The sequence below is a fragment of the Haemaphysalis longicornis genome, unplaced genomic scaffold (assembly GCF_048455015.1).
Source record: "Haemaphysalis longicornis isolate Haplotype H1 unplaced genomic scaffold, Haemaphysalis longicornis Haplotype H1 scaffold_3, whole genome shotgun sequence".
NCBI classification, from domain to species: domain Eukaryota; kingdom Metazoa; phylum Arthropoda; class Arachnida; order Ixodida; family Ixodidae; genus Haemaphysalis; species Haemaphysalis longicornis.
In genome coordinates this window covers 126,717,811-126,740,545 of record NW_027526335.1, presented here as the reverse complement: position 1 = coordinate 126,740,545, position 22,735 = coordinate 126,717,811, and the positions used below count along the sequence as shown (strand labels likewise).

At 46.8% G+C, this 22,735-nt stretch overlaps 1 long non-coding RNA gene across 1 annotated transcript; it reads left to right on the top strand.

Annotated features, from left to right (window-relative positions):
- Window positions 1-376: 376 nt before the first annotated feature.
- On the top strand, window positions 377-19,365 carry LOC144173422 (uncharacterized). The gene is made up of 3 exons (XR_013323262.1): window positions 377-429; window positions 6,900-7,087; window positions 19,287-19,365. It is a non-coding gene; the product is annotated as an uncharacterized LOC144173422 (long non-coding RNA).
- The last annotated feature ends 3,370 nt before the right edge of the window (window positions 19,366-22,735 follow it).

The following is a 22,735-nucleotide window of genomic DNA, read 5'->3' as shown; positions in this document are numbered from 1 at the left end:
GACGATAGACTGCTTGCTTTACAAATTGTGCAGCACCTGCCCTTGATATTTGGGGACCTTTCTGAGAATAACTTCATAATGTCGATTGAGCAATTAGCAGTCTTAACTTAAAAGGGCGTGGTGTATTTATTGCGAAGCTGTGAATAAGTTCGCACTTTGTAAACTAAAACCACGACGCGTTTCACTATTTGTTGCCGCGTCATTCCGCTGTTTTGGTTGCTCGATAAAGAGAAAGAGACACTGTTTCGTAGGCCTGCCTCCTTTGTGAGTCATTTTTTGTGTCTGTCAGAGCCGATATGGCCATAATTAGTTTTGACAGCGCACGCCAGTATTATCCCAGATTTCCAAATACTCAGTAACATTATGTTCGTTTTCAGATCATGAATATACTAGCTCAAGCGCTAATTATTTGTCTCCTTGTGACAAAATGTGAGTAGTTTTGCTAATACTTCCGCACATACAAAGCGTATAGTATAGTAGTATAGTATAGTATAGTAAGCGAAGGTAAAGAGCACCTTTTTTTGTCAAGTGCGCGTAGAAGCCGCAAAAACGTTTGTTCCGTAGAAAACCACCTGGGTATTCAAAAACCCGAAAAAGCGGCTCTGCAACCCCTGGACTATAAAAAAAAATTTTCAAAATGAGCATGTATTTGCACACCTAAATCGTCGGCCATCCCTGCCACGTAACTGCCTCTTTTCTCTTCCGCTCCTTCCGCTCCTGTCTCGGTCCTCCCCAGGTCCACAATGGAGGCTTGCTCAAGTCAATTCAATTTTACCGCGTTCCACTGCTAGCGCGCCACCTACTGGAGCATTTCGTTACTGTTGAATTTCTTGGGAGGCCGCCACGCGGGCTTCGGTCACGCGCGAGTGCTTTTTGTGATTTTGGTTCAAAACATTTCTTTTCAAGGCGTTTTTTATTTGCTTTAGAAAAAATCAAGTAGGTATGTAATTTTAATGAAACGAACACTGTAAATATTGATGTATTGTATATATTGATGTATTGATTTGCGGGCTCAAACATGCATGATCTTTTTGCGCAGCAATGCTCACACTTATATACATTGTCACCAGATTTACTAGTTTGGAAATGTGTTTCCTAAATGAGTGTATCGTTGAAGAATTGTTTTAACTTTTGGCCGGGCGGCTGAATCGAGCGACAGACAGACAGACAGACGGAGACAGACAGACAGACAGACAGACAGACAGACAGACAGACAGACAGACAGACAGACAGACAGACAGACAGACAGACCAAAAAAGACTATCCCCTTCACAACCGAGACCACAAGCGCCAACTCCCTTCTTTGCTGCCGTTGTTGCCGCTGCTGTAAATCATGACACAACTCGATGAACAACACATTTTCTGCCCATCTGTAAGAAATATCTGGCTTATCGAAAAAGAGTAGCCGCCTATTATGCACCGTGTCACCATAATCATTACGTTCCAAGACACAGATTGCCGGGGTGCCTCGGCAGCTTTTAACATTTTTGCTGTAAACATGGGGACACTGCACTCTTAAAGTGCACCCCAGTTATTTGATTTCACTTATCTTCTAAAGCCATCCTCTTCCTGAACTCTTTTGGAGCAACAGTGAGTATACTGATGGAAGCAGCCTCTGAGAATACAGCAGGACCGTTTAGAGAGTATGTTCTAGAAGCGGCATACTCAGGAATGCGTGGAAGAGACTTCCGGTGTTTCATTTGACGGTGTTGTTGGGGCTAGACGCTCAATTCTCTTATTTTTCTGCAATACGTTTGGTGCAAAGAATAGTTTCAAGGGACACAGAATCGCTTAGAAAATACGAGAGCGAGGCCCCAGCCAGAAACCGCCCGCCAGAAAAGGGAAACAGCAGTGCCGTAAAGAGTGTCAGAGGAGTGCCCTGAGAAAGCGTAACGCAACGCACGCCGAGAAAGATAAACGGCAGTGTCAAATAAGAGTAGGTTACCACCGCACGTGCATTACGAGCCGCCTTTCTTTCCTAGTTCTTTCAATTATGAACTTTTCTCCACTTTCCTAGTTCTTTTAATTATGAACTTTTCTTCCTATTCTCCACTACAAACCTCCGCACGCATAAACCGGCAACTGTACCTGTGTGCGTGCTTGGAAGTGACACAAGCGGTCGAAAATATGCCCTGAAAGCCCACTGAAGATGTGACATTGGCTCGCGCCAGCGTTCCAAGCGGGCAAGTTGCTATTCATCCGGGAGGGATTCGCCGCTACTCGGCGAACTGAACTTGAGGTGGTAATGGTGGCGCCAGCAGCTTTCCGCTGTTTTTCGCCCGTTCGCGGTTGTGTGCGAGCCAGCGCTTCATTTCATGCTCTTCTTCCTCCAAACGAACGGTATGCATCCGTTCAATAACGATTTAAAGTCTGGAAGCCCTTGAGCTCTATTCTCGCGTACAAACATGTGGCTGTCCGTTTCCCTTCCCCCGCGTAGGGATCTTTCTGTCAGTGTAAGATGTCTGTGTAACACACAAACCCACACCCGAACCACTCGATTAAGAACAGCCTTAACAACGTGAGGGTTCGAGCTAGTTGGTACTCCATAGTGCAAATTTACAGCGCAACAAAATTGTTGCGCTTTAAATTTGCACTAAGGGCAGCCGACTAACCGCATTCAGCATGATTCTGACATCCGAATCTCCCACCAGCACAACCAGCTTTTCATCGTTAGCGGCATGAAGCCTAGCTGCCCGTGCACGTCCCCCTTTTTCCACCCGCAAACCGTGCGCGTGTAGACCGGTAACTAGTGTTCCCGCATATTTAGGCCTGAAAGACACCAGCGACAATGTCGCTCTAAAGGCCTTCCAAGCTGAAAACGAAATATGGGCTCACTCCGGCGTTCCAACTGGGCAAGTTTCTCTTCAACCGGGAGGGATTCGCAGCTTCTCGGTGAAGTGGAATTTGAGCGTAAGCGGTGACGGTGGGTTTGGTCGTTTTAGGGGGGCAGGCCTTTGCCAGCCGTTCCCTGGGCTCCGCGAGAGAATCGTCTGTTTCTGTCCGCGTAAACGAGTGAGCAAACGCAGCAGCGACGAAAGAAAGAACACAAAGAGGAGCGTCTAGCAAAAGGTGAGGTGGAGTACGACACAAGCGGCTACGGTGTCATCTCTCTCACTGGCTTTCCCTTACACGTCTCATGAAGCGCCACCAAAGAGAGCCCTCCCGCTGACACTTTCCCCAGACGCTGTTCCCTTCTCCGCTAACTCAAACCACGTGACATTTGTGCGGGAGGTTCAAACACAATTTGCGACATGCTGGCCGGCGGCCGCGGTGCGCTGCGAGGTAGCAGCAGAGTAGCGCACGCCGCCGTGCGTTCGCTCATCACGTGAACATTTCCTGGGACGTCGCGGAAATGCGCCGTGACCGAGAAGCCTGCAGCTCGCGCTGCGCACAAATTTCATTTTAGAGAGAGCAGTAACCGTCAGTGTATTTTTTACGCCCAGCCGTGCTCCTGTTTATTTTTCGCAATCATCTGATAACTGCACTACCCCGTTACCTGCCGACTGTGTAACTTGCGGAAGGGGCATCGGTGGAGGCGACGGGAAAAAGTGTTGTGAAAGAGCTGTCAGCGGTGGTGGGGAGGAGCGCAGGAGCGGCGCCGAGTAAATCGGTGACACCAGAATGAAAACTTGGGGCGAGGGGGGGGGGGTTAGACATATATTGCTTTGCAGTAAAAGCAGCGGTAGGGTTGGATGGCGCAGCACAGGGACGTCTTTTACAGTGCGTCGTGCATTCCATCCCCCCCACCCTTATCTGGGAAATGTCTACACCACCCTTGCTTTATCAACTTCTAGACAAACCCACCGTAAGGAAGAGTTGTGTGAGTCCTGGGGTCATGCGCGCCTGCGTCCGACTCTGCGTATGATTGCACAAAACAATTATTCCTCCCTCACCTTTTTCTCCTGATGGCCTAGAGGCCCTTTTCTAAAGATTGTTCGTTCATTTTATTTGTGATAGTTGGTAGGCATGGTTGCTGACGCGGCCCTAATTCCCCCCACCCCCTTCAAGCCTACCTTGAGTCTTGTTTAGGTGGAGCGAAGAAAACTATGTTTACTTTATATTGCCACGAACCATGCATAGGATTTCTTTATTTATGTTTTTGCTTTTCCTCCCTGCTGCGCCGGGCTGTGTTATCTGTGTGCCAAGTGAAGTACGTGCTCATTGATTATTTTGTATGCCGCACTCGTTATCTCTTTTGATAGGGAGAGTGTTTGGAACTACCGTCACCAGCCTAGATTAATCTTGTTTGATCTGCAGTGTTCTCGATATAATTCGACGGTTCGAAAAACACCCGTGCCGAAAGATAATACCGGCAGAGCAGACGCCGCGCCATTAGATTAACCGAGACTCGCCTGCGCACTTCACTTTGTTGACTGCTGCTTTACCGTCTGTGTATTCTTTGAGTTGTTAGGGGAGCACAAGTTCGCTCCAATCAACTTGTTTTTTTTTTCTTAAATACAACTGCATCGTGTATGGCTTCGTGGCAATAAAAAAGACATACCAATTGCGCAAAATACACGCATCAGTATTTCTTTCTCTGAAAGTACAATTGCCTTTTTATATATACCAAGTACGCCTTTAAAACATAAGAAATCGTGCCTATGACTTAGACCATGCAATTCCTCTTCTGCTATTAACCGCAACTTTCTACAAGCGCTGGTGGTCGCAGTTCACAATGCAGTTCGCAACTCCGGAAAAGGAATTGTCACCAGAGCGAACACCCGAAGCGTCGTAAGGCAAAATACGGATCGCATTAGCGCTAGTGCTGAGTTCTATGGGCTTCACGGATATTACAATGCTTATTACACTCTCGGAAGTAACAGAACAGAGCCCAGTTATTACGCCACGAATGTTGTCGGCGCGGAGTTTTGGTTCTCGATTGATTCCCGACGACCGTTCGGGATTGTCGGCGTCTTCGGTCGCTAACCAGTCACACCACGCAAACTTTCAATTGGCCGACGTGTTCGTTTCGCCGTCGTGTAACAAAGCGGTGTGCCAACTAGGAAGTCGGCATCGCCGTCGTGTCGTCGTCGTGTCGCACTATTCAATGCCCCTTAACGAGAAGCGTGGTATATAGAGTAAGAAATATAAATATGGACGAACGCGATAGCGTTAATCGTTCTGCAGGAAGCGCTAATTAACCAAACGTGTCACCGCCACCCGTCGACGCTGAACAGACGACGCTTCTCTTCGCCGGAAGTTGGAGAAAAATTAGCGGTGGCTTGCTAAGGTTCAGCAATCCAATCCAATCCAATCACGTCACGTCCAGTCTAGTCCGGTCCAGTCAATGCTCCTCGGGCATGGGCAGCACGGCTCTACAGGAGCCACGCGAAACGACTATCAAGGGGCTCGAGCGCAGCGTCAGACTTGGCTACTCCGCAACTGAGGCGCACAGCTGAGCACGCGCCGGCGCCAGTGCGTCTGCCGCGGCTATGACGTCACTCCTGTGGAATGCGCAGAGTGGCGAATGTGCAGACTCGATTCATTCTTTACACACCCGTACTCCAATTGAACTGTATTTCCAATCCAATCCAATACAATCCAATTTAATCCAACCCAATCCAATTCAATCCAAACCCCATCCAATCCCATTCAACACAAACTAATCCAATCTAATTCCAATCCAATCCAATGCTCCTCGCGCTTGCGCAGGACGGCCCTTCAGGGTCCACGCGAAACTGTTCAACTTCGGCCAGCGTAGCTTACGCTACAAAAAACCGTCCATTGCGAAATGTCCCCTTTGTGACGCACGTGGGAGAATCGGTGACGTGCATGCGCCGGAATGTCGCAGCCCAAAAACACGTACAAACGATGGGAACGCGGCAACAAAGTTTGAAACGAACATGTGAGCTTTCCGCTGCACGCAAAAATGTTATACTTTGCACAGATTACGTTTACCACCCAACGTAACGATTGTGCTTCTTGAATTTCGGCGCTCAAAACGCCTTTCAGGGCCACTTTATTTTCACTGAATGCGCTCTGTGGAGAGATCTCGCCACTGCTTTCAGAACCTCTACACGAGTTCCACTCACAAAAAGGACTTGGGCGTTACCTGGAATCCTGCTGTAGAAACGTTCTAAACAGACTTATTCACCGTAACCGTATATCAAAGTGAATTATGATGCATCAAAGTGAATAAAACGGTTGAACAGGAGCCAAAGTCAAATAAAATGAAATAAAGTGGGTGATAATCAAGGTGAGGGTAACAGAACCGCATCGAAATGAAAAAGAGTTTCAAGATGAAAGGCTACGAGAATAAATTGTATGACTCAGCGAATGAAGCTGCATTGTTAGGCGATTAAAATCGTTAACTCACAAAGTTAGGATGCTCGACTAAGTGAATAAAGTACGAAGTTTTGGATATTTATGGGATATAACGAAGCAAAATATGAACAATAATGGCATTACAATAATATTTAAATAGCAAATAAACTTTCCGAATAAAGCTGACCGATTAAAATGGAAAATTTTAGACAACACAGCAAATTTTTGTGGCTGTCAATATCAGATTGACTGGTAAACTATTCATGCCACAAGGAGCATATATGCCGACAGTCGACGAAAATATATCGCCACAAACGTTATTGCAGGTTTAAAATCCGGCAATGTGTTCTGCCATTCTCTTTACTAAGGTGCGCGCCTCTAAGGAGTCATTGCCGATCTGTTCTGCGTCGCCTGCCTCCAGCGACACTCCCCGTCAGGGTTTTCATTGAATTGCTAAAGTGGCACTATGAATGGCATACAACACTTTGGGATTTTTTTTTTCAGCTTACGGAGTTTTGCCGGTAGCGGTCAAGCGTTTATAAATGGAAGTTAGTGTTGTGAAGCCTAAAAATGCGCGTGTCGTGGGAGTATTGAATCATAATACAAGATTTTTTTTCCCCATACATCCACTCTAGCTTTGCAGAATGACGATGCTTCTCTGGACGAACAACCAGCAAATCAAGCTTCAGACAGCAGTGATAATACCGCCGGGGTGGAAGAGATAGGCAATCCTGCCTCAGAAGACAGTGTATCTACTGTTCTGCCCGAGCAACATCCTGAATGCCCTTCACCAACAAATCACACTGTTAAAGAACAGACATTTGTAAGTATTGCTTCGAGTGTGAATTAAGGTGTGATATTTCAACACATTTTATCACTAACAGTAAAAAAACAATGGCCACAAAGAAGTTCCGACGATTATAATAAGGCTGTCTCTAGAGTTCCGTCCGACGGTACTATAAGCAGTCCACTATATCGAAGTCCAGCCATGTTTTGTAAAGAAAAATGCTGCGTCTGGTACTGCACCGTTCTACCTGAGGTAAAGCAAGTATAGCCAAATCTAACCTAGCAAAAATGACGTCACGAACAGCAAGGAGCCATCTAAAATACTAAAACCTAAAACTAACACATTAAAATTATAGATAAATATAATGGTGAAAAAAAAACTAAAGAAAAGAGGCGTTTCTGAACCACCGTCTCGGGCATCACGAAGCTAAGATGGAACCGCTGCACCACACCGACAGACACTTTAGGCGGCGCTAGCCTAGTCATAAAAATTGGAATATCGTCGGACGGCACTCTCTCCATGCCTGCAGCGGTGAGCTAGAGTGCCGTCGGCCGGCACTCTATACACTGCGTTATAATGAAAAAACGCTGATAACTGAATGGCAGTTTGTTTGCGCTGTAAATAAAACTTCTATACGCTGGAACAAATTCTCTTCTCTGCATGCAAGCAAACAAAATTCCCAGGGCTCTCGCTCTTAAGTACTGATTGGTACCGCGCTATTCTCCAGTTGCACAATGTTTCCTCATTATTATCGTGTTTCTTTTCCCACTGCGTCTCATTCTTCTGGCAGTATGCATCACTCGACATCTACATCACCAACCACACGCCATTTCGCGAAAAGACACTTCGCTATTTCCTAATTGCTACTTCTCTAATTAACATGTAAATCGCTCATAGAGGCCTCATTACATGCCTCTAACAGACGTTTCTACGTCAGCGGCCTCAAGTAATTAGTAGATGCACATTCAGTTAGCTGAAGCCATTGAGTTGTGATGGTGCATGAGATCCGTTTCTCCACGTTTTGTCTCGCATTATAGGAGCCCAGGGCTCGGTTCCCTAACTCCAATTAACTCATTTTTTTTTCACTCTATTGTGTTTATAGAAGCTTTCTTAGGGAGGTCGTTGTCACTTCAAGCATAGTTTCACGTGTTTCTTATTAACAGTGGAACTGTTCAATCTCTCTTTTGTCCAGGCGGATTGTTAACACGAAATTGCGCACACAGATGTGTGAAGGGGGAAGATGCAAGGAAAGAAGCATGAGAGAAAGTGGGTCGGAGTCCAGGAGCCCACGTGCAGATGTTGGGAGTGCGCACCTGAAGAAAAGAACATGCTTAGGGCGGTCCGGGAACCAAGCCCGGTTGCTTTAAGCCGTGAAGTCGGCAACCTAACCACTAGGCCACCCCTAACACCCGAGGGGTACGTGTTATCAGCATCGGTGAACAATAACACATGCAGCCAATTGGAAAGGAAAAAACCGCTTCCCGTGATCGAAATCGCACCTCCTGGGTCCCTCACGTTACGAAACCGGCGTCTATCCTATTGCGCTATCATAGCATTCGGGGCGCACTGGATTTCCTTTGATGTCGTGGTGCGGGCATTGGCTTTGGACTATGGCTGAGTTGAAGTGGACTTTGGCTTCTGACTTCGGCAGTTTGGATTTTGGACTTTAGGAGGGTGGATTGTGGACCCTGATGTAACTCATTTTTTCAAGGCGGAAGCTTCGCTTGTTACCCATTTTTATCTTAATGAAGGGGTACACCTCAGAAAAGTCAAGTCAATGCTAGTGAAAACTTCCGGCTCCTCTGTTTTCTCGGCCTTCGCATCTCAATTGCGAAGGTGGGCGAATTTTAGGTGCGGAGTACCTTAGGACCGCACAATGTCCGCCCGCGTCCATGCGCATACCATTTACAATCGCAAAAAAATCATCCAGGCACCGGCAGGATTCGAGCCTGTAGACCAGACAGAGTTAGCGTCAGTAGTCTTACCCTTAGGGCAACGACCGTAAGTAAATACCCGAGAGTCAAACTGCTTACTCCCTCGCCTGTAACGGTGCGGATTACCTTAAGACCTCCCAATGTCCGTCCGCGTCCATCCGAGCGCACACCTCCATAAAGCGAAAATCAAGCAAAATTCGATTTGTGCCATGAGTTCCAGTGTCATTTGAGGAATAATCAAAGTGCAACTCACGGCTCAAATCGAATGACGGTCGGCGCCCAAATCGGATGTCACTCGGGGAGCAACTTGAATGTCGTTTCGAGTCCCCGTACTCCGCACCCTCGCCATCATCCACGGAGTGGAGATACTGCCATTTTTTCTTTGAACTGTCAGGCCATTTTGCAGTAATCTTCTAGCCACGATGCCGTATTTTCGGCCGGCCGGGTTAACCAATGCTTTCACTTCAAGATATTTGTAGGAGTAGCACAACTATGTGCAACACTAATACACACCATCTAATTTAAGTATTCGCAGAAACCTTACAACGCAACAGTTGTACGTGTTTTGGATATTTCAAGATAAAGATGCGAATACAATTCCTTTTCTAAATCATTCTCAATCAAATATCCGAGAATAGGGTTTGCATAATAAATATGATAGATTTTTGAGGTTTGGGTGAAGCGATTTTGATTCAGTGCAATCTAAAGACGGAAAAACAGTTTTACATTTGGCAACTGCACTTTGTTCAGTACTTTGTGGCAAATATCGGTGCTTGTAGACACGTTTCGGCATGCTAAACTGCACCCGGAGGAAGTTACCTCTTCCAGTGCTCGCCTGTATGTACAAATAACACTGTCTTGCCCAACGACGCTGCCTTTTCGAGTGCCGGAAAAAATATAAATCTTGGCATAAGAAAAATGTTACCGGAGGAGCAGAATTTCCTCTCTGTGGATATGCTACCCCAGTCGTCCTGCGGATCGCAACTTGCGTGTGTGGCGGCGGCGTTTGTGGCACCAGTAGGCATCGTGAAAACGTACAAACGCTAATAAATAACTGCATGAAAAACATTCTCATTCTTCCGTCCTTCGCTTCCCAGCCGCGTAACTATTTGGACATAGCAGGAGTTTCGCCGAGGCACTAATAACTCTAGCCCTCTAGGGAGCATGTTTGTCTCTTTCTTGTCTTCCGTTCCGTTTCTGTGCGCTGTTTTTCGTCATGATTAGGAACCAACCAGCCCGTCTTCTTAAATTAGTCTATGGAGCCTATTTCGCAGGCTTACGATCTGCAGGAGCCAAATACGCAGCAAACTGAAGGAAAAGTTGTCTTTTCTTTCGTGTTGTAGAAGATTGCTTTAAGGCTTACCATGCAGAGCAACAAGTCGTCCACTGCACTCTCACCATCATTATCATCGTGTCCGATTCTACTATTTACGGCCACTAGAAGAAGATCAGTGCACTCTCTAACTCCTAACCACTCCTATCTTGACTATTCGAATACATATTGAGACCAAATCTTTCAACCTACCGTCTTCTGGGATTTATTCTTCCCCTAATTTTAGTCCCACCCCATGTAATTATGTTTTTAATCGGGTGGCAAATTTTTACCAGCACTCCGCGTTACGTGCGAAGCTCGAATCCACGAGTTTTTCTTAGTTTGAGTGTGAATGTCTTTCAAGCCAGTTTTTCTGCTTCACGGCTCCGCACCCTAAGCCTAAGCTGACATCGTTTCATTTTACCAGTTCATAAAACTATTATGCACACCTCCGTCTAACGACGACGATGGTTGAACGTGAAGCTGTCTCGTGAGACATTACTTGGTTGTCGTCAGAGTTTTGACTCTCAGATGGTTTGTGCTCCCAGTTTGGACTTTGACTCCAGGAATTTCCGATCTTTGATCACAGCGGCTTTGACTTTCAACTTTCGCCATTACATTTCGCATGACGGAAGTTTCTCGCTGAACCATCGTCGTTGTTGGACAGAGCGGTGCATTATTTTTCTGTATGATTTTCCGTGTCCACGCACCCCTCTACAAATCCAAACCACATAATTTGGCCATGTCGAAATGGCGCCGCCGGATAGACGTCGGCTTCATAACGCGGGGGCCCAGGTTCGTTTCCGACAGCGGGAAGTGTTTTTTCCTTTCAATTCACGCATGATCACCATCGTCGTCAGAGAAAGTTCACTTTTCTACAGTGTGTTTTTGACATGATATACGCCATCTGTGAGACAGAAAGCTCCTGTTTAATAACATTTTTTTTCCCATGAGGCAGCACTGAAAATTATACCTGTGTGGATATCATTGTTCTTATTGTCAGAATAAGCTTAGTGTTCAATATTTCATAGCGCTTGCCAAAGCTTTCCTATCTTATCATAATTATACACTTTATTAGTGCGAAAGAAATATATGCCCCATGAGGAAAAAAACCTGGCGATGTCGGCAGACGATGGCACTAATGTTCTACGTCCCTTGAGCCTACGGAAAAGAAGAACCGTAGACGGAACGGCAGTCAAACCAAAGGACTTGCGTTGACAGGGAACTGATCTAACGTGAGCCCTAGGCAAAGGCAACACGAAGAACGTCTTTCAATGTGCACACAAATCTGTGTACGTTCTTCGATCGCGAAAGCAATACACCTTCTCCTGGCAATACTTTAAAGCTACATCATGTGTGTGCCACGCTGAATCAACTATAGCACATATTTCTAACTCATTAGTTCGTATTTCTGCACAGATTTCTAACTCATTAGTTCGTATTTCTGAGTGGTATTCGAAGTGGTCGAATACACTCCAGAAGATACTGCCCATCGGCGAAAACCCCAGATCAACCCCTTCCCATTTGGTACGTCACCATGTCCGCCCGCAACTACCGCACGCTCAGTCTGCGTTATCGTCTAGAAAAAAAGACAGCTACCGTGCGAATCGCACGGCAGATTAACCGTTTCCAATTGCCTTAATGCTTCTGAATTCAAATCAACTAAGCAGACCTAAGTGACCCCCGTATTTTTGTCACTCGTTATATACGTGCGCCCTAAGCGGTTTGAGCGAGTTCTTGTGATTTACCACTTGGAGTATCGCGGTAATAAAAATAAAGGGTAGGCCTGTTCAATGTATACAATTTTTACGTGCAATCACATTTGTCATTACTCACACTTCTGAGCTTTTTAGTAAATGTTAATGAAGTTTTTGGGCGGGCCTTCATCGACAATGTCTTGCGTTAGAGGCTGGAATATCCTCTATGTTCTTGTATAACTGACTTCTACAGGATTTTGCGACGATGATTGGTACACTTTAAAAACTTTTCCTGAGCGAACCGCAGCTCTGTTCGTGCTCAAACTTCACACGAAGGTCGAACTTCGTCGCCTATTTCGTTTGACACCGGGAACAACGACGGTACACACCTGCTTATTCTAGAAATAAATAAAAACGATTTTCGCCTATGGGGAAATTACGGATTATTTCGAAAATGGCGACCATTTCGAAAGAAACAATGTCGGAATGGAGTAATCGGGTAGACGCCCGCGTCATAACGCGAGGCACCAAGATTCGATTCCAGCCACGGGAACAGTTATTTTTATCACTTCACCCGCGATCATTCATCATCATCGTTAGAGAAAGGTGGCTTTCCTCCACGGCGTATTCAATTACAATGGCACCAGTAGGACACTAATTTAATACAAAGCACTATTTTTCCCCACTCTTGGTGTTTTGTTGATTAAAGCAAGGCTTTCTATTCTGTCAGTAATGAAACACCTAAAATTTATATCGGTGTGGCTGGCGTGGAATGGCACTCCTCTTACCTTACTGCTCGTATGTAATCTGTTCGTATGAATAGTTATCCATTTTCGTTCAAAGATATCCTGTGTGAATTTCCACACTCTAGTGCTCTAAGCCACTTTTTATTCAATCTGTATGTGAACTATCCTCCTCTGCTGAGGGAGTGCTGTTTATGTTCATTACAGCCTTCGTAGCATGGTTGAACATTTCTAGTGTAGCCCCTTAGGTATACGAAATGATCGTTACTTCCGGAGCAGGCAGCACTTCATAGGCTGGGCATAGAGGGCCAAACGAAAATAGCGAGAGAGCAAGAGAAATTATCGCGCGCGCCCGTAGTGACACCCAGAAAGAGTCGGCTTTGCTTTTTATACTCGCTGTTCCGAAGGAATAAGCTGACACGCTGGCTTACTGACAAGATTCACTGATTTCTGGCCATTGGAAAGGTAAGCCACTGCCATGCTCAAGTGTATAGCTAAGAAAAAATAGCTAGTTTAAAGCTCGTCTTCCCAAAGAGAAGCTGAGCTTCTCAGTTGACACTCGGCTAGCTAGTTTGAAGTTCAACTCACGCAGCTCCGTCCAAGCGCGTCCACCATGGATGGAAGGTTCTCGAACGTACGGCGACTGTTTGTTTACGTTAAAGCTTTTGGCTGGATCTTGACGAAAAATGCGCCTAGTGAGCTGATTTAGCTTGGGACACTATCGGAACAGCAACGCGATAACACGAATATGGCCATTAAAGGGTCACCTTGCTGCGGAAGTTAGCTAGGCTTGTTTTGTTTGTGTGTGACTCAGCTCCCGCGGACGCCCTCGCGCCGAAAAAACGGAAAACGTTTATAACAACAGCCCACTGGTGCTACGAGTTTCAAATTTGGTACCAAGGGGCTCTAGAACCTCCTGAAAGAGGAGTGCGAAGGTATTAGAACCTACATGACAGATATTATGACTAAAATGTGGACATTTGTGCAGCTTCGTCCAAATGCTTCCGCCCTGACTAGAAGCTTCTCGAACGTACCATTCACCAGCAAAGACCCACGTAGCCCTGTCTTCTCTGAGAGAGTCTAACCTAATAGAGCAGTGAGAGTTGGCACATGCTGGCTCACCATGCGAATGGAGCAGCCCGCCTCGAGGTCCCAGATGAAGATGCGTGCGTCGTGGCACCACTGAGGAGGACTCCGCTGTCCTCGGGGTGGCATTCCAGCACAAAGGTCTCGTCCTCGTCTCCCACGAGGATATGCCACATACAGATAAAGATCTCGCCAACCTGGTGTAGTAGATGGCCGCCACCTCACATGAGTAACCAGCTCAACTCTCGGCCCACAGTCTTCAGAAGCTGTAGGGCACCTGTCCACAGCGGTGGTCAAAATAGTGGGTGCTTATAATCTCTGGATCCGGACAGGCCGCCATTAGAACTTGACGCTGGCGACGTTCAACGAACGCACTGTCTAGCGAAGAAAGCTTAGCTGTACTAGTAGACAAGCTCTATGACATTAGGTGTGATATTATAGGGTTAAGCGAAGTCAGAACGACATGATAAATGTTTATGGAGCTCACTCACGGGCATATTCTAGGCTATGGTAGGCCCAAGAGAAGAAATAACACGGGGTGGGATTTTTAATCGACAGAGTTATAGCAGTAAACGTCGAGGATTTCTTCATCATTAGCGAGAAAGCCGCGGCTGTTGTTATCAAGGTAAACAAGCTATACTCGTTAAAGACAGTACAGGCCTATGCGCCAACAACCATATATGATGATGAAGCCGTAGATAGCTTCTGCAAGGACGACGAATCACCAATAAAGAAGGCTACGACGCAGTTCAGAATTGAGATGGGAGACATTAACACAAAGGTCTGTAAGAAGCAAATAGGGGAAAGATGAGTGGGAAACTTCGAAATAGACAATCGCAACACTCGAGGAGATACAGTCGCGGGATATGCAGAGAGAAATAACCCGTAGTTATTTAAGACAATCTTTTACAAAACGAAAAATATGAAATGGAAATAAAGAAATCCTGATGGTACCAAAGCAAAACTGAATTCATTCTAAGTGACAATGCGGTGTCATTCTAAGTGGCAACTGACTTCATTCTAAGAGAAAGCCGGCGGATAATAGGTGCAGGCTTGGGAGCACTCCGCAAATCCTCCCAAATAGTGAAAAGTAAGCTACGTTTGTCACTCAAAAGAAAATTCTACAACCAGGGCATATTGCCGGTGATGACATGCGGAGCTGAAACATGGAGTCTTATCAAACAACTACAAAGAAAACTTAGGTCGGCTAAACGAGCCATGAACGAATAGTGTTAGGAATAAAACTCAGTGACAAGAAACGAGCTACCTGAATCAGAGAAGAAACTAGAGTTGACGATATCATAGTTTAAACAAAGAAAAAGAAATGTACTTGGGTTGGCCATGAATTGAGATGAACCGGCAATTGGTGGACAAGTAGGGTAACAGAATGAATTTCAAGAGATGGGCACAGAAGAAGGGGAAGGCCAATAACACGATGGAGGGATGACATACGGAGCTTCGGAAGTAAAATGCGGACTTGAGTAGCACAGAAGAGGAGCGGTTTGAGTTCAATGGAAGAGGCCTGTCCTGCATCGGGCCTGAACCGGCTGCTGATGATGAAGATGTGAGCGATATCGTATATATTGATGAAAACACTGAATTCATTTAGTGCGCTGGTATTACCAGCCTGTTTATTACTAAATATGGTACGGTGAACCTTTTTCTGCACGCAAATACTGTTTTGTCCAAATTGCTTGACCGGTCTAACCGAACTAGTTTTAAAAATAACGTTAAGGAATCAAAGATTATAATGTTCACAGCACAGAACAAACGTTGCATATTAGTAATGAACTATACCTGGGATCATCACGCACCGAACTTGTGAAAGAGACCAAGATCTTGGGAGTGGTATCCTCGCAACGCATGAAATAGAACTGTCGTTCTGCAAACTGTTCTCCAAAACTTTTGCTGTGGGTCCGCTATATTTTTGTTCTGACATCTTTCCACTAAGCGTTAAACTCCACATTTACAGTGCCCTCTTCAGACCTCACTTGAATTCTTCCACTTTAATTTGGGGCACAACCACTCAAAATAACATTCATACAATCCTACTTCTTGAAAAAAAACGACTTTGGGTCCATTACTCTTGTTCTGTATCTAAATTCCACCGAACGGTGTTTTAAATAACGCAACATAACCAACATTCACAATCTTTATAAGTACCCCCTTTTGTATCTTCTTCCGTTTTTGAGCACTGGCCACCGTGCATTTTAGTGAAATTACCGTTTATATCATTGCGAAGCGGGGAAGGTTAAACTCGCGAACGAGAGAAATATATTGTTACGCGGCGTCGCACTGACCACGCCAGGAGCCACCTTTCCGCTCCCATCCGTGCGTTCACCTCTCAATGTGTCCCGTATTGCGCGTGCGCCAGAGCAGTCTTGGGCAGTAACTAGTTACTAGTAACGCGTTACCGGTAACTAGTTACTTTTTTCAGTAACTTGTAACTGTAACTAGTTACTTTTAAGTTAGAGGAACTTGTAACTGTAACACTGTTACTTTTTTGTTGAGTAACTGTAACGAGAAATATCGTTACAATTACTTTATTTCTATAAAAAATTATCCAACGGCAACACTCATTAACGACCGGTGTACAGTTTGCCCATTTCCCTTTTTTGGCCTTTCTTCCGCAGAACCTTCGTCTAAAACTATGCCAGCTCACTCCCTTCTCATGGGTGAAAAACATCTGGACTAGAAATGTTTAGGCGTGCACGTGTGCGTCGTGTCCCACGCGGTCTACTAAGGGCTAAGTCTAACCTGCAGTATTTTCCTCAGCAGCGTGACATCGCTCTCACCCAGGCCATAAATAGCGCTGCGACACGCGCCTAAGCGCACGTGGATGCATTTTCGCCACATCTGGAGCGCAGTAAAAGTGTTTGACACAAAGGCAAACAGGAAAACAAACACCCACAAAATGCACTGAAAGCTTTTCACTTTCGCGGAAGCCTGGAAAACTCCGGTCAGGGCGTCGCTTTCTCATTAGCGACGTGCAGCCCCGTTTGCAGGGTCATAAAACGCCGCGGGGAGTCTCTCGGCGGCCTCACGCTCGTCCAGCCCTGTGCGCATTGTAGAGTGTCCGATTGACAAGTCGCAGTTGCTTGCGACCATTGTTCGCTTTAGAGACCCCTGGCCGTATTTGGGACCACACGTTTGGGACCCCTGGTCTAGGGGCTCCATCGAGCTGTACCAAGTGCTCGAACGAGGTCTAGGAAGTAATAAATTTCATGCCCCTCCACACATACGACGACCCCAACGATGGTGGCCCCCGAGTGCCCTCACACCAGCCAGCATCTTGGCCGGCAGACGTCTGACCACAGTGCCACTGCACGAAGAAATGTTCTTGGGAAGCCTCCCGACTTCGTTTCGAGGGCTGTGGCCGAAACGAAAACAGTAGCTACATCTGCTTTTGAATGTTGGGTGCAATGAATACTTGGGTGAGCTTCGTTCGGCCTATGCCTCAAAGCAAACGAAGGGAGCGGTTCCTGGGATCGGAGACGTGAGTGCTGTGGAAGGCTGGGATTGTGAGAGCAGTTTTTTCCGGTCGAGACGCAAAATCCGCCTTTATGAGGACGGCGGGGGGGGGGGGGGGGGGGGAGGAAGGGGAGGACGAAAACACTAAAGCGTTCGTTTCAGTTTCTATTCCCTTTGGAAATATCTTGTCTCATTCCGGGGATGGGGGCGGCTGCGGGTTGGGGCGGGAGAACGACTCCGAGGGCCCCCGGACAAACGCCGCTTCGGCAATGGCTCAAATTGGTCTCCGTCTCCGACCACAAGTACGAAATAAAAAGTCAACCAAGCACTTTTTTTTTAGTATCCTTCAAAAACACCTCGAGAACCGATGTACTCCAACGCCCGTTTCCCCTTTCCTACGAGGGCCTTCCGTCGATCCGCCACCTCCGCCCCCTTTTTTCCATTATCTCTCACTGCGCAGGGTGGTCAAGAGACGGCATTGTAGGCGAAAATAAATTAAGTTGACATTGAAAGATTGTTTCGGCTGTGTTGTCCTCCAGTTCGTCCTCTCTGATTCCAACTTTGAAAAACAACTAATTCTATGCTACAATGATGTTTGCAAATAAATTTCTTCCAGTGAAAGTGCAGCAACCAAAAAATAAAGTTCCTTATGATGGATAGCAAAACTTCCGTAATAAAAAAAGTGAGCCGTAAACAACGATTGTTTGGGCATGAGTGCATCATTTTAGGTCCCCTAGTGTATAGCTTTACTACGTGTAATTTTTACTACCTGCATGCCTTCGTACGTTTCTATTAAATAAGCCAAATCTTTTTAGCTATTACTTAGTTTTATACAGTAACGGAAAAGTAACGACGTTACTTTTTTGCAGTAACTGTAACTATAACTACTTACTTTTGGAAAATTCGTAACTGTAACTGTAACAGAGTTACTTTTTTGGGTTAGGTAACTGTAACTGTAACACTGTTACTTTTTTTCGGTAACGTGCCCATGACTGCGCCAGAGACATACTCTCTCCGGCATTGCTGTTACTCTTTTCCGGCGCGCGCTGCGTTGCCCTTTCTGAGCGCTCTCCAGTAGGCAATCCGCGGCTCGTACCTCACTCTCCGATTTTCTGTGCAATTCTGCACACCTCGAAACGATTGTATGAAACACAGGTATCTAAGCCTTTCGCCATAACTCTGATATTTTTTCAACGCAGGATGTTATCTCCTTTCAAACCTTTTCCCTGTTCTCAACAAATAGTCATTGACCTCTTACGAGGGATAGCAGGCAACTCAAAGTAAAGTCGATATTGGCGCTGGCTGGTTTATTAGATGCGACGCATCTCTTGCTCTCGGGCTTGTCCCTCCTGCGTCGTCGTCGCGGCGTCCGTCCGCATCCCTCCTCCGTTTTTCTCTCCCACAGCTGTGTGCAACTCTCACTCCGGCTTATTAGCATGCCACAGCTGGCGCGCTTGTTTGGCGCGCGCTTCGCTGCGTTAACAACTTCTCCGGTGCGCACAAGTGCACGCATGCGCGACTCTCCTCCGTTGTCTCCTCTCCTTCAATCGCTGTGAATATAAAGCTGGTATCGCGCCACGCCGGTTCAGTCAAGCGCTCGCTCTCGCACTGACGTGACCTTGCTTTGACTACTTCGTGCTTGACTGGATTCTTCCGATGAAGACGTGATGGAAGCGACGGTCCCTTCAGTGAGTGGTGTGACACAATAATTACGCCCATCGTCCCGCGTATAGGAACACCCGTATGTGATGGAAATGCATCATAAGCGTTCACAACACGTTTCACGCGATTTAGAGAACCAACCCAACGGAAACACCAATTGAACCCCCGGATGCGTTGCATCACACATGGGTTCCCTCGCGGGAAGATGGGCGTAATTTTTATAATTAGTTATCTAAAATGGAGTCAGTGCTGTAGAAGAGAATGTTATGTCTGTAATTTGTGTGCTTGTAGTTATCCGAAATATTGACTTTTTCTTTTCACTGTATGCAGGTTCAATATGTTTCAAACTGTACATGCGCATGTGAAGGAGGAAAAATAGGTTGGTACCGGAACGGCACCAAGTGTTTCGTAAGTATCTTCCCCTGATTCATGTTGCTCAACACAAACAAAATGTAAAATTTTATAATGGCATATATAAATTTTATTACAAGCAGTCATTTGGGGGTCTTTTCTGTAGCACTGTATTTATATTTCGCGCACGTGTTTACTTACACTATAAAAGAAACAAGTGTGGGTAATCTCGCCTATTTTACAAAGACATGTATGGGGTGCATGCAAATAACAAGAAAGGTTGTCATTGCGCCCTCAATAGACTATTGTTCAGGCACTCCTAAAGAAGATAATATCTTTAGAATAATCTGGATGATAGTGTCACGAGAAGAGTAGGTAGTGGCTCACACCTTCAGGCGCTACCATGTGCCGACAAAGAATTGGAGACCGGCGCATAGCCCTGGGGTCGTGCTTTCAGTCGCATGGCTGCACATTAAATCATCGCCTAGTCTACCATGGTATGAGTCAGTTGTCCTGTCGCCGCTCCCTTACTTCAGTGGCACTGAACTGTCGAATTCTTCACCTTTGCCTTACATCCGAGGTTAAGGAGCTACGACGGTACATCTCGCGCTATGCAACGCTTCAAATGCGCATAGTTACATTTCGCCTCTCCATCTTATTGGCGAACTGATGGAGACAAAATAGTGATGTTCTTTTGATGCGCGAGCCGAGAGGACGATCTCGACTCGCTCCGATGACCGACGACCGATGCTTGGAGCGGGTGAGGGATGAGGACTGCCTTCCTTGCTGGATATTAGGTTTATTTACACTATTTACATTACTCCAAGTTTACATCAGGCCAGAGTGACGGTTGCATTGTCACTCTGCCAGCAGCAGCCTGTTCGGCCGAGATCTATACTCAACTAGATCCCCTCTCGACCGACCCTCAAGAAAACCCAACACTCCGATTTTGATACCAAAAACCCCGCCTCCAAAAAGGGCGCGTACAAGAAAGAGAGAAATATATATGCATTACGTTTAAAACAAAGTGTATAAAGAACTTTTGCCCGCGGAATTCTCTAAACACCAAACGATTCAGTGTAGCTTCAGTTATGAGCACGGCAATTGTTCATTGATGGCATGGAGGGCTTCGTAATTATTCAGCTTTCGATAAGTGCCTTGTTTCAATGTCCTTGTTCAATGCACGTACGTTGTCTACGTAATTTTTGTAATGTACATAATCTACATAAGTTCGTCGTCCAGCAACCGCTGCACAACGTACTGTAGTATTCCTACGGTGTTCAATTTCAGATTTTCTAGTCATAAACAGAGCGTCATCATAGACATTTGCTTCTCTGTAGTACAAAACCCTGTTTACCCCAACACTGCTTCAAGGGTGTTTCCTCCTCCTAGCATCCTCCTCCGCTCCCCCACAAGAATAAACTATCAAAACTCGTGCGTAAGAACACATGCTTACCAAAGTGAAAAAAAGACATCCCCCTCGCGAGGGGCACGATCAAATGCACAGCATTTCCGAGGGGGTGCGCCGGCAAGTCGTATCTCTCGATCGCGGGACCCGTGTCGCCATCTTTTGGAGGCGCGGGACAACTTGTGGCGCTTTCGAAACAAACGAGAAATGAGTGAAGGATATAAGGCGCTTTCGGTGCATCGAAATCTGTGTGGGTTTCGTGGCTCGGTCGGTAGTGCGCCGGGCACCTTGCGCTCCGCCCGCGGCGTCATGGGTTCGAAACCGGGCACCGGAAACTGTTATTTCTTCCTGGCTGCGGACTACGACAAGGCGCGCCTGCGGACTACGACAAGACGCGCATGCGGACTACGACAAGACGCGCATGCGGACTACGACAAGGCACGCCAACGCCGCGTGACATTGTGAGTTACTAAAATGCTATGCATTTAAAAGACATCCCCCTCGCGAGGGGCACGATCAAATGCACAGCATTTCCGAGGGGGTGCGCCGGCAAGTCGTATCTCTTGATCGCGGGACCCGTGTCGCCATCTTTTGGAAGCGCGGGACAACTTGTGGCGCTTTCGAAACAAACGAGAAATGAGTGAAGGATATAAGGCGCGTTCGGTGCATCGAAATCTGTGTCGGTTTCGTGGCTCGGTCGGTTGTGCGCCGGGCACCTTGCGTTCCGCCCGCGGCGTCATGGGTTCGAAACCGGGCGCCGGAAACTGTTATTTCTTCCTGGCTGCGGACTACGACAAGGCGCGCCTGCGGACTACGACAGGGCGCGCATGCGGACTACGACAAGGCGCGCATGCGGACTACGACAGCGCACGCCAACGCCGCGTGACATTGTGAGTTACTAAAATGCTATGCATTTAAAACCTTTCAAAACAATTATTACGAACCATTGATTGGCCACAGGAACCAGCCAATCCCACACATGTCCCCACCTGCGGTCACGTGACCTAACACTCTCTCTTATACACTCATAGTGCGTTTCCCACGAACGCTATAGCACCCGACAAGCAAATAGAGGACATCTGTGGCCTAAGTGGACACACTATTACGTTCAGCGGGCGGCCTCTGCTCAAAGGCCAAGCCGACGGCTTGGAACGGTCTTCGCGCGGCTAACCTCCCCCGCGTCCTCGCCTTGGCGTCTTGTCTGCGCGCGCGCCGGGACAAAGAGGGAGTCGTTGCTAATCCCCTCCCAGGGGGCGCCGCCGCCCGCCTGAACCGACCACGGGAAGAGACGCTGCCAGCCCAGGCGACCATCGTCGAGGCGAACGACCTGTCGACGAAGAGCGCCCGGCGCCGGCCTCGCAAATTCTCAAAAACTTACACCGCGCGCCTTTTCGACACTCAGAGACACACCATCATTCAGCTTCCCGTCAGCTTGTCATGCCGAATGACCCAGCCACCTCCGACGCGACAGAGGTACTCAGGCTAAGCATCCCCGTCTTTTGACACACAAAAGGACGGCAACAAAACACGCTCTCCGCCGCTCCGAACTTGGCGTCCGTGCGGCTACATGAAAGGGACACATGATAGCTACCAGCGGAGGCGACGCCGATACGTGAGCCACCGGCGGCTTTCATTAATGAAATGAGGAGCCCGAACTTAACACGCATGATGGTCGCATAGTGGTTTAACTGTTACAGTCGCTAATGCGAACGTCGGTGTTTTAGCTCAAATGGCCATATAATGCATTCAGATTAAACTATCTCCCGTTCCACCTTTCCGGCTTTGAATACCGTCTTCCGTTTCTATTGTGCACGGCCCAAGTTAGAGAACAAAAAATTTAAGTGTCTTTAGTTAATATTTTGTAAAATGTTGTTCGTCTGTTGTACGCATATTTCGTGAATAACAGTGGCTCTGTAGTGATGTCAGGGTTCAGTGTTATGAACAACGAGACGACGCACACGTGACAAGCAAAGAACGAGAGGCAATACGGGTCCCGAAGCTAACTATACACATTTATGAA